This window comes from Notamacropus eugenii, chromosome 4 (assembly GCF_028372415.1).
Source record: "Notamacropus eugenii isolate mMacEug1 chromosome 4, mMacEug1.pri_v2, whole genome shotgun sequence".
NCBI lineage: Eukaryota > Metazoa > Chordata > Mammalia > Diprotodontia > Macropodidae > Notamacropus > Notamacropus eugenii.
Genome location: NC_092875.1, coordinates 91471572 through 91481021, shown reverse-complemented (window position 1 = coordinate 91481021; position 9450 = coordinate 91471572). Strand labels below are relative to the sequence as shown.

General features: G+C 51.8%; 1 protein-coding gene across 2 annotated transcripts in view; it reads left to right on the top strand.

The window, feature by feature from the left end:
• Positions 1–660: 660 nt before the first annotated feature.
• The window catches only part of ADGRB1 (adhesion G protein-coupled receptor B1), a 262780-nt gene continuing 253990 nt past the window's right edge, over positions 661–9450 (top strand). The window contains exon 1 of one of the 2 annotated variants that reach the window (XM_072602911.1): positions 661–1651. The gene's annotated coding sequence lies outside the window, so the exon portion shown is untranslated. The remainder of the gene's footprint in view (positions 1652–9450) is intronic. The other variant, XM_072602909.1, reaches the window with a different exon arrangement.

Below are 9450 nucleotides of genomic sequence, written 5' to 3'. Positions count from 1 at the left end.
GAGAGAACACAGAGAGAACAGTCATTGCTTTACAGCCATCCTTCTAGCCACTCAACCATGCTTTCACCCACTCATTCTTCCATCCACTCACCCAACCTCTTATCTACCCACCTACCCACACTTCTGTCCGCCCACATGCCCATGTATCCTTTCATCCATATATGCTAGTTCTTCCTTCCTTCTTCCCATCCATCTTTCCTTCTAACCATTCTCCTATCCATCCAATCACCCCATCCATCCTTCTAGCCACCCACCAGTCTTTCCGTAACATACTGCTCTTTTCTTCCATCCACTAATCCTAGCTATCTATCTACCCTTCCTTCAGCCCTACCTATTCTTACCCCCACCCCCCCCCCCCCCTTTCCGGATGCTACTGGGAAGTGAGAGGCAGGGATCAAACTGCTGTCTCCTGGCTGGATTGTACAGAAAGCTCTCTCTCTCTCTCTCTCTCTCTCTCTCTCTCTCTCTCTCTCTCTCTCCTCTCCTCTCCTCTCCTCTCCCTCTCTTCTTCTTTCTCTCTCACTCTCTCACACACACATCACATCACACGCACACACACACCACTCTGCTCCGTGTGTGCGGGCATTTTATCCATGTCTGTCTTTATCCCTCCCTCCAGCTTTCACTCCTCCCCTTTCTCTCCTTTTTCTTTCTCTCTTCCCCTCCCTTCCCTCTTTCCCATGTTTGTTCACTCCTTCTCTCCCCTGTCCCTATCCTTTCCCTCTATTTCTTCCTTCTCTCCCTTCTCTCTCCTCTATTTCTCCCCTTCTTCTTTTCCTTCTTTCTTCCCTTTCCTTCCTCCCCCTTCCCTTTCCCCTTTTTTCTCCCCCTCCCCCCCTTTCCCCCTTCTAATGTGTGATCTGGAAGGTTTATAAGCCCTGATGTAATCCTTAATGTAGCCTCTGGCTGGAGGTTCGGGATCTAGTCGCACTGAGCGAGATTCGGGAGGCAAAGAAGAAGGGGGAGAGGGGGGGAAAAATCCCTCTCTCCTCCCCGCCCCGCCCCCCGGGCTCCCCTCCCCCTCAGGAAGGGAGGAGGGGGGGGACAAGATTCGAAGAGAAGGGGAGAGAGGCGGCGGCGGCGGCGGCGGCGGCAGGAGAGAGGGAGCGGTGGCGGCGGCGGCGGCAGAGCAGGGATCTGCGGAGATCAGCGGCGGCGGCGGCGGCTCTGGGCTCGGGCTCAGGCTCTCCCTGGGCGGGCGGGCAGGCGCTGCTCTGCGCTGAGCCGGGCGCCCTCGGGCCGCCCGAGGCTGCGCTCGCCTCCTTGGATGTAAGCGGCGGCGGTAGCGGGCGTCCCGCGACGCGTGCGGGACTTGCAGCGCTTCCACGGCTCCGGGGGCTTCGGGAGGGGACAATTCAGCTCCGGCTGCCGTGTTTTTTGTGGAGGGGGAGGGGGACGCGAGGTCTGCGAGTGTGTGTGGATTTACGTCCTCTGTGGCTTGGGATCTGGAGCCCAGGGACTTGGGGCTGGCGGCCACTAAGGCGCCCCCCCCATCCAGCTTGTCTTTGCGCCCCCGAAGGCAACCTTCCCCAGACTCCACCAGTGCTTCCCGGGTTCGGCTCCCTCTTGCCCCGGCTGGCGGATGCTTTCTCTGGGGGATTTGCAACTCGCCGGCCCAAGTCTCCGAGAACGTCGACCCCGCTGGGGAAAGGTAAGCTGCTGGTGTGTTCTCTGGATAGGGACTGGGAGAGAGGGTTAGGAAGAGGGGTGGTGGTATATCTATATATACGTGTATGGAAGAGATAAGTGGACAACCTGACTTTTTAACTTCCCACTTCAGGGCTTTAGAACGATCCCCCGAGGTTTGCGCTTTGAGCTCCGGAGTTTAGGCACCCCCTTTTATCCTTTCCCCTCCCCTTTCATGCTAAACCTGCCGCCTCCTGGAGTGTTTCCAGGGTGAAGTTGGGTTTGGAGCTATTAGAATCCAGCCAGTCACCCTGTTCCCGAACCCCAGCCCAGCCCAGCCTAGCCCAACCGGGAGCGAAGGCAGAGGCTCCCTATATGTTCTCCATACCCACACCCCCAGACCCAGAACCAAGCATAGAATATGCCCCCAGTTTTTTAAACAGCTTACCCCTGCCCCCACCACATACAGACCCCAGCCAGGTAGGAACATTTCCCCCACACACAACCCATTCCCCCCCACCAAACAGGCACAACATATTGTCCAGATGTTCTTACTGCCCCCCTCTCTAATTGCAACCAGGATGCTTCACTGATGTTTTCCTGTCATCGTATATGAAACGTACTTCCTAAATGTTCATGCCCTTCCCCTACACAGAACCCCTCACCAAACACCCTAACAGAATGCACCCCCTGAGTTCACCCCCCCATTCAAGTACTAAACATAGTTTCCAGATGTTCTCCACCCCCAGACAAGTATGGAACATACTCCCCAGATGTTCTCTCTCTTCTCAGCCAGGTATAGAGCATACTCCGCAGATGTCTTTCCCCCCAACACACCCATCCCTCCATTCCTCCCCCGTATCTCTGTTTTCCATCTCGTCTTCTCGGCAGAGCGGATAAACAGCCTCCAACTTTTGACCAGCCCTCCCTTAGTACCGATCTTTCCTCCACAGAGCTGGGCCTGAGGGGGTCGCCTGGGTCTGACCGAGCGAGCTTTGGTTCTCCCTCCCCCTCTCTCACTTGATCTCTCCCTGGCCTTCCTTCTCTCCCTGGCTCTCGCTCCTCGCTGACCTGCCTGGAGGAATGTGTAGCCAAGGGGAGGCGGGAGCAGTATGGGAGAGGAAACTCCGGAGGGGGCGACAAGAGGTTGGTGATGCTGGTGATAACTAGAGAAGAGGGAGCTCTGGACTAGAGAGACAACCCCATTCCCCCCCCCCCCCCGCCCCGACACACACACACACACACACACACACACACACACACACACACACACACACACACACACACACGAAAGGAGGTGGCGCCCACAGCCGTGAGTCGTCCGCAGGGCAAGGAGGGAGGTCGCGGCGGACACTGCGGGGCTTGAGGCCCCAAGTGTTGAGGCCACTGTGGGGCTTCCCGAACTGGCCGGACCCTGCATGTCCCTCCACTTCTCCTCCTGCGCAGGGCCAGGCCGAGCCAGGGGTAATGCACCCTTGGAACCCACCGGCTCATTATCATTGCAATGCCTCGAAGTTTCCCTGAACGTCCGAGCCTCGGTTTGGAGGCAGCCCTGATTGGAGGAGGGGGCATCAGCTTGCGCCCCCTTCCATCACCCTGAGCCTCCACACAGAGCTCCAAGTCTGGAGTATAGACTTCCACAAACTCCCGTGGAGGAGTTGGGAGGGGGTAGGTGTGCCCTTCCCTCCCTGCCCCCACTCTCCTTCAGAGTGGGGGTGGGAGTGGGAGGGGTGAAGGGGTGGAGAGCCGAGAAGAAGAGGTCCTTGTCCAATCCCCTGCCCCCACCCTGGACTGAGACATTTACTGTTCCACCCCCACCCTCCTCCCCTTCATCACACACACACACACACACACACACACACACACACACACACACACACACACACATCCCCTGCCCGCGCCGCTGCTGTGGGTGGCAGAGCCATCCTTTCTCTAATGGTTGTATGGGTTCTGCCAGGTCCTGGAGAAGGAAGAGGGCCATATGATTTAGAGCTAGAAAGAACGTTAGAGATTACCTAATCAATCTCCTCATTTTACAGATGAGGAAACTGAGGCTCAGAAGGAGCACGGGAATAAAAAGGGGAAAAGATGGAGGAGAAGGAAGAAAGCAAAGGAGAGAAGGAAGAGGAGGAAAAGGGAAAGGGTGGTGGGGAGAGGGGAGGTCGTCTAATGCTTTTTCCTGGCAAGGGAAGGGACCTCTCTCGACATGGCTAAGGGATACTAAGGTTGAGGGTAGGGGGAGCCTGAAGAGCCCCCACGGGTGCGGAGAGCTGGTAATCCCTGCATCCCGGAATCCTAAGTGGCTGGGCTCTTAGCTACCCGGTATCTGGGAGAGAAGGGTGAGAAATCTTCCCTCAGGCGAGGGAGCTGCCTCCTCCTTCCCTCTAGTCGGGTCAGACAATTATCCCTGATCAGAGTGGGACTCCTGGGTCCCTGACTAGTGGCTGTGAATATCAGAGCAAGGTCAGGGAGTCGAAAGGAAGAGGGAAGGGGCTTTGGGACGGGAGTGGTGGTGCAGAAGCCGGGGCAAAGAGACAGACTCCGAAGAGACCCGCATTATATGAGACCACCCTCCCCTCAAGCATTCAGCTCCTCGACCCTACCCCGCCCCACCTCATCCTTATTCTACCTCCCTTTCTCAGCCTCCTTCTCTGGGACCTGTTGATTCTCCGTCCCGGGGGCGGTGGGGGCGGAGATAGGGACCCGGAACCGGAGTTGGGGGGGGCGGAGAGTCCGGGGGCTGGAGATGGTTGAGAAAGAGAGAGGGGGAGGAGGAGATGGGAGGAGGGCTGACTGGGGGCTGGGAGCAGCAGTCGAGGGATGGTCGGGTGGCCAGACTTGACTGGTGGTCTGGGGATGCGAGCCAGCACCAGCCCCAGGGACATTGATGCTGGAGAGGTTCTTGCGCCCAGGGCCAAGCTGTGCTGGAGCCAGACTAGGCCAGGGGGCTCGGAGCTGTGCGCTGGGGCCAGAAGCTGAGAGCTGGTTGCTGAGTGTGAAGCGCTGAGGCAGGTCCGGGGCAGGGGCTGGGAGCTGTACGCTGGGACCGGCCGGGGCCTGGGAAGGAGCTGCAGGAGAGAGGTGCGTGCGCCCCAGACACTTGCTCTGGGGCTGGACTGGCCTAAGGAAGGAGAGGCCAGAGAGATGTCTGCGCCCCAGAGCGGGTATGCAGCACTCCCCAGATCGGGCGACTGTGCAGTTGGGAGGCGGCTGAAACTCGGGGGAGGTGGCGCTGGGGGCCGGGGCCCTAGCTCTGGGGGAAAGCAGATCGAGAGAGCTAGTAGCTAGTTCTCCGCCTCGCGGTGCTGCGGAGACGTGCATCCGTCACATGGCATCCTCCCGGGCTGGTGGAGAAAAGGAGGAGGAGGGGGGGGGGGCTGGCGGGGAAAGAGGAGGAGGAGGAATGCTTATTTAGACGATTACGGCAGCGGTTTCTGAATCATTGCGCCCTCCTCCGGAATTCCCGGCCTGGAGGGAGTAGACCTGGCCGAAGTCTGGGTTTTATCCCCCACCCCCCATCCCCCATCCCCTTGCCTTTCCTGGAAATCTGACAGCTCTGAAGGACCAGGCAGGTGGAGCTCTGCGTCTAAGGACATGCTGGGTCCCGGGCGCAGAGGGGGATTGGATTGGAACCTGTCTTTTTGGCTTGGCTTCCCCAGGGCCAGGACTGCTGAAAGGCTTGCAGGGGAACGATGCGGGGAGCGTCTCCCACTCATCGTAGTCTAGTAGGAGGCAGCGACACTCTTAGGACTGAATGTGGGACCTGAAGACTTGGAGAAAGCTGGTCAGGGCTGGGGGCTCCCTTGCTCTCACGCTCTTGTTTGCTTGGGTTGCGGTGGCCCAGCTTTCTCGAACTGCAGAGAGATGGCGCCAGCTCCCCGCGGATGGACTCCCGGACCTCGGTGCTTCTCCTGGCCTTCCCCTTTCGTGCCAGATGAGTGTGTGAATGTGCGCCCACGCATTTGCACATAATCGGGAGCTCACATGTATGCATACGTGCAGGCATGTATATAAGGTGTGTGTCTCCATGCATTGCGTGGTGTGCATCTGCCCAGGAAAGGGACTGAGTTTGCTTAATTAGATGTGTCTGAAATCTCTTCTGTAGCCTTCCAAATATGCAGATAGCAACCCGTCTTTGCCCTGTTCTTGTTCATGACAACCCACAGGTTCCACCAGAGTGAGGTGGTGGAGGAGAGGTCCCTGAATGTTTTAGGGAGGCTTTTTTTCTTTTTTTTCGGACATCAGGAAATCTGGGCCTTAGTCAATGTGATTCATCCGGTATCAATTGAGAATCTACTCTGGCTAGAGATCTACCCTAAACTCTGGGTGTACAAAGTTGCATTGCCTTCCTGAAACCTATAGTTTAATCAAGAAATATGACATATCTAAAGGTGTGTGTATCAGTGTCTGTTTGCATGTCTGTATTTATGTGACTGTATCTGAGTTTCTTGGAATCCCAGAGTTGGGGAGGCTTGTTCCACCGAGATCTCCTCTTCCTTTACTCTCTACTACAGTGAAGGCCATTAGTGAAACTATTTGCTTGTAAGGGGGTGGACAACCTTCGAGTGACCTGAGCTCTCCCACTCACCTGCCCCCCTTCATTTCCTCCCTTCCTCTCAATGGTCATCTTCCTATCCCTATTCTATTATCTCCCTCTGTTTCCCTGCTGACACCCACTCTGTCATTCTCCTAGTTTTCTGTCCTAGTCACCTACTGCCTCCTCATTCCTCCTTCTTCTTCTGTTACCCTCACCTTACTCCTGACCATTTCTACCCATCTGTTCTCTTCTACTATTGCCTTCTTTCATCTTTCCCTACAGAAGAGCCCAGAACAGATAGAGTGAGGGAGAGGGTGGGACAGGGAAGACTTTGCTAGACAGAGGTGTTATTTAGCATTAAAGCCTTGAGTAGGGAATGGGTGGGACTTATTACTATCTACAACTGAAGTTGCAGAGATACTTGCTGGGTCTGTGGGCAGGTTTTCATTTTGGGAGGTTCAGGGGTCAAGTATATATTCCTGGTCCCCAGAGAAGATCTCCCCATACCTACTGTGCTCAGCCCAGCCCAGTGGTACAGAAAGGTCTTCATCTTATACCTTATTGAGACACCCCTGATCCTTAGGCCCCAAGCACAACAGAAGCTGCTGGAATCTGGGGTGCCTCTTCTATTCAGACATCAATTTGAGGTGGTTTTTGTAACATATCCAGGTCCATAGAGACATTTTTGTGCTCTTAGCAGTACAAAAACAGTCAAATAGTCAGTGGCATACAGACACATAATAAGCAGAATACCCAAGAATAATTCTGAATTTGGTGCCAGCAGATCTGGATTCAAGTACTGGTTGTGACACTTAACATCTCTGTGATCTTAGGAAAGTCATGTGTATGTGTATACATTTGTACATGTACATATATGGTTATTTCTGTAAGTATGACTTTGTCTTATATATGTATCTTCCTCCTTCATTGAAGTATATATAGCTCCTTGAAGAGAACGAACTGTCTTACTTTTTCCCTTTGTAACCTCAACAATTAACTTGGCATATATTAGGGAATTAATAAGTGCTTTTTATTTCATTCATTCATTCATGTGTGTGACATTGGTCACAGAGTCTTACACATAGCAGACTCAGTAAGTAGTCACCACATACATAAATGAATAAATGAATGGATTTGTGCTTATAAGAACTGTAATACTAAGGATGTTACAATAGTGTTCTAAAGTTTACAGTGATTTATACACATTATCTCACTGGATCTTTACCACAGCTTTTTGAAGCCAATACTGCAGGTTTTATTATTCCCTTGTTACAGTTTAAGAAACTGAGTCCAAGAGAGGTCAAGTGATTTATCCAGGCAAATCACGCAGGCCTTGAGGGTTCACAGACAGGATTCCTGACTCTCAAATTACAGTCTGTCTACTGAATAGATGTCAGCCTGTATCATAGACTCAAAGTCATTCAGCATCACAGTTCTGGGACCCCTTCCATTTACTTGGGCTCAGACTTGACCCAAATTGTGAGCCTGATCAAGACTGAGCTCTTACCTTAATCACAGACAACTCTGACTTAGAGACTAAGACCTACTCTTCAGTCTTAAACTGAGTCCTGACCTTGGCTCGATATTGAACCCTAACCTTGGTTCCAGATGGTTCCTGAACAGAGGCATGAAGGTGATCCTGTGGCAAGAATGCTAAACTTGGAGTGAGGAAGAGTTCAAATCCTGACTGACACTTGCTAGCTATTTGATCCTGGGTAAGCCATTTACCTTCTCTCAGCTTCAGTTTTCTCATATGTAATATGGGATTAACAGTAACACCTCACAGGGCTACAGTGAGACTTCAGTGATACAACAGATATGAATTGCTTTGCAAACCTTAAAGTGAATTATTTTTATTTTACTCTAATCTCCTTTAGGGCATGAGATGCTCACTCAGACACATACTCAGCCAAATTCAGTTCAGGTCAATATACCTTTTATAAAGCTACTCATAGCAAGGTTGGGATAAGAAATTACATCCTTCATTTGGAATGAGTAGGTGGCATTAAACCCAAGAAGACTTCCTGGAGGAGGAAATGTGGCCCTTATAAGGTGGGGAAGGGCAGGTAAAGAGTGCTTTTAATAATGAAAAAAGTGGGAAATAGAGTGGTAGGGGAAGGGAAGATGAAAAAGATGTTTAGTTAGCCTCCTGTTCTTCCAGTAAACCTTCGGAGATCCCATCCTTGGGACTTGACAGATCTCACTTGGTCATTTCTCCTTCCCACCTTCTTTCTTATACTATGTTATTATTGTACTATTTACTTTTACTATTTTTATGAATATACTCCCTTATTTCTTTGAAATCCTCTAATCCAACCCCCTTATTTTATGGATGAGGACCCTTGTGCCCAGAGAGGGACAGTGATTTGCATGAGGTTACTCAGCCAAATAGGCAGCAAGGTCAGGATTTGAACTCAAGCCTTCTAATTCCAGAACCAGTGAGTGTCCTTTCCTATGAGATTCTTATCCCTAAACGACTCTTCTACATATAGTCAGTCAACAAGTGTTTATTAAAGACTTATTATGTTCCAGGCACTCTGCTAAATACTGAGAATAGAAATAGAAACAGAAAAACTATCCCTACCCTCCAGTGGCTGCCATTCTAATGAGGGAAGTTGATATATAAAAAAGGAGATGAAAAGGTCTTCACAGGGGCATTGTAGAGAAAGTCTGGAGTGAAGCCTAGAGATGACTATCCTGGGTGCCCTCCTTAAGTGGATGGAGCCATCCAATTGGAGAGGTCTCAGAAGGGGAAGTTACTTCCAGTGTGTAAATTCCCTACCTAGAGTGAGCTCCTGGAATGAATAGGCCTCTGCTGCATAGTAAGAGGACATCTGGGATACAACCTGGGGAGAAAGGAGGAAAATTACTTCCTTGAAAGGAGTTGGAGCTCAAGACTTGGTTAAGATCAGGGACAAGTTACTTCCCTTTTATAGATCTCGATTCTCCCCTTCCTTTACCCTTTTGTTCCTCCATCCTTTAAATGAGGAAACTGGATAAAAAGCTCCTTAAAGATCCTGCTAAAGCTGGAAAGTCAATGGGTCAGTGGCTCAAGGGAGCTCATCCAACTTCTTTGGGTAAATAAAACCTGACAGTATGAAGATATCTCCCCTTTTCCTATTTTCCCCTTCTCACATTTCACTGACTCAGACTCCTTCCATGATCCTGATACATACACATGCTTAGGGAGGGGCTTTCTTAGACTGAGAAGAAAATCTCTGAGGGACAGGACAGATTAAGTATAAGTTGTAGAGGAGGTCTTGAAGACAGCTATTTTCTGGTGATTG